Source organism: Syngnathus scovelli, unplaced genomic scaffold, assembly GCF_024217435.2.
Source record: "Syngnathus scovelli strain Florida unplaced genomic scaffold, RoL_Ssco_1.2 HiC_scaffold_163, whole genome shotgun sequence".
Taxonomy (NCBI): domain Eukaryota; kingdom Metazoa; phylum Chordata; class Actinopteri; order Syngnathiformes; family Syngnathidae; genus Syngnathus; species Syngnathus scovelli.
This window is the reverse complement of record NW_026061256.1, coordinates 45,001-47,354: the sequence shown is the minus strand read 5'-3', so window position 1 is coordinate 47,354 and position 2,354 is coordinate 45,001. Positions and strand designations below refer to the sequence as shown.

The window sequence follows — 2,354 nt, the reverse complement described above, 5'->3', positions numbered from 1 at the left end:
GTCAGCGAGCCGGGCTTCTTACCCATTTAAAGTTTGAGAATAGGTTGAGATCGTTTCGGCCCCAAGGCCTCTAGTCATTGGCTTTACCAGATAAAACTGCATATAGTTCGAGTGCCAGCTATCCTGAGGGAAACTTCGGAAGGAACCAGCTACTAGATGGTTCGATTAGTCTTTCGCCCCTATACCCAGGTCGGACGACCGATTTGCACGTCAGGACCGCTGCGGGCCTCCACCAGGGTTTCCTCTGGCTTCGCCCTGCCCGGGCATAGTTCACCATCTTTCGGGTCTCATCGCGCTGCGCTCGAGCTCCACCTCCCCGACGCTGCGGGCGAGACGGGCCGGTGGTGCGCCCGACCCATGGGAGGGGCCGGGATCCCACCTCGGCCGGCGCGCGCCGGCTCCTCACTTTCATTGCGCCAGATTGGGGTTCGTTCGTGCCCTCCGACTCGCGCGCGCGTTAAACTCCTTGGTCCGTGTTTCAAGACGGGTCGGGTGGGCTGCCACAATCGCCGCGGACCCCTGACACCTACTTCGAAGGCCGATCCCCGCCCTAGCGGCGCGACAGGCCAACGCGCACCGAGAACGGTCCGCGCCTTTCGGCCGCGCCTGGGGCGAGGGGGCCCCGTCCTGGTTCGGAAGGTGTAGAAAGTACTCCCACGTCCCCGGGGGGAAGCGGCAAAGTCGGAGTAAGGAAAGCGCTGTACAGCGCGGGTGCGGAAGCGGCCGGGAGGCCCGGAGGCCCCCCCGCACCGCCCCGCCGCCCGCGCCACCTTCGCCCCAGACCCTTCCAAGCCAACCCAGGGACGGTCGCGACGCACAACCACGGGGGAAATGCGCCCGGCGCGGGGACGTCCGACTCCGAGAACGCACGCGTGAAGGCAGGGCCCCCGAAAGGGTCCGCCCCCCGCGACGCCCCAGGCGGCCGCCAATCCCAGCCGGGTTGAATCCCCCGATCGGACTACGTGGTCCCCACCCGTTTACCTCTCAACGGTTTCACGCCCTGTTGAACTCTCTCTTCAAAGTTCTTTTCAACTTTCCCTTAAGGTACTTGTCCTCTATCGGTCTCGTGCCAGTATTTAGCCTTAGATGGAGTTTACCACCCGCTTTGGGCTGCATTCACAAACAACCCGACTCCGAGAAGGCCGCGCCCCGGCGCGCCGGGGGCCGCTACCGGCCTCACACCGTCCCTGGGCAGAGCCTCCATCAGAAGGACTCGGGCCCCCTCCGGGCGGCGTCGGGCGCAACGACCTTCTGTACGCTACATTTCCCGCGCCCGAGGCCGGGCGGGGATTCAGCGCTGGGCTTCTCCCTCTTCGCTCGCCGCTACTGAGGGAATCCTGGTTAGTTTCTTTTCCTCCGCTTAGTAATATGCTTAAATTCAGCGGGTCGTCTCGTCTGATCTGAGGTCGGAAACGAGGGGGTAGTAGGCGCGGCCGGCGTGGCGGCCGGGCTCGCTGGATCGTTCCGCGGGCGCCTCCGCGGCGGCCCACCGCGCGAGGGAGCGCGAGACGCGGGATGCGCAATGGTCGATAGCCACCGGCAGCCGCGCCCCGGACCCGTGATGCGGGAGGGTCGACGGTGAGGAGGGGACGCCGCGGGTCTGCACTTAAGGGGACGAAGGCCGCCGAGGCGTCCTGCGAACCCCCAGCCGCGGGGAGGCGAAGCGCTAGCGGGACGAAGGCGGCAACTGCGCGAACGTTGCGCAGAGGTCGCGCCGACGGAGCCCGGGTCGCCCTTCGCCGACCCCGATTGATATGCAAGCGACGCTCAGACAGGCGTGGCCCCGGGACGGACCCGGGGCCGCAAAGTGCGTTCGAAGTGTCGATGATCAATGTGTCCTGCAATTCACATTAGTTCTCGCAGCTAGCTGCGTCCTTCATCGACGCACGAGCCGAGTGATCCACCGCTAAGAGTTGTACGTTTGTTTTTTTGCGGGGCGAGATCGGGAGCGGGCGGGGAGACGGCGTAACGCCGCGCGCGGACCCTCCACCGTCGCCTCGAGGACGTCGGGGCTTGCCGGCGCGTCGCCGCCGCACGCGGACCCTCCACCGTCGCCTCGGGGACGTCGGGGCTTGCCGGCGCGGTCGCCGCCGCGCGCGGACCCTCCACCGTCGCCTCGAGGACGTCGGGGCTTGCCGGCGCGGTCGCCGTCGCGCGCGGACCCTCCACCGTCGCCTCCAAGACGTCGGGGCTTGCCGTCGCGGTCGCCGCCGTCCACCGCCGCCGCGCTCAACCTCAGCAGCGCGCCGCGGTTTGCCAAGTTCCAACGATTAAAAATTTGTTTTTCCGGCCTTCCGGCGACGGGTGCCACCCACCCGCCTCAGAACGTGCGTGTGGTGTGGACATTGAACCCC

The 2,354-nt window shown here is 66.7% G+C and overlaps 1 non-coding gene across 1 annotated transcript; it reads right to left on the bottom strand.

Annotated features, from left to right (window-relative positions):
* Positions 1-1,761: 1,761 nt before the first annotated feature.
* Positions 1,762-1,915, bottom strand: LOC125984390 (5.8S ribosomal RNA). The gene has a single exon (XR_007486940.1). It is a non-coding gene; the product is annotated as a 5.8S ribosomal RNA (ribosomal RNA).
* Positions 1,916-2,354: the final 439 nt, after the last annotated feature.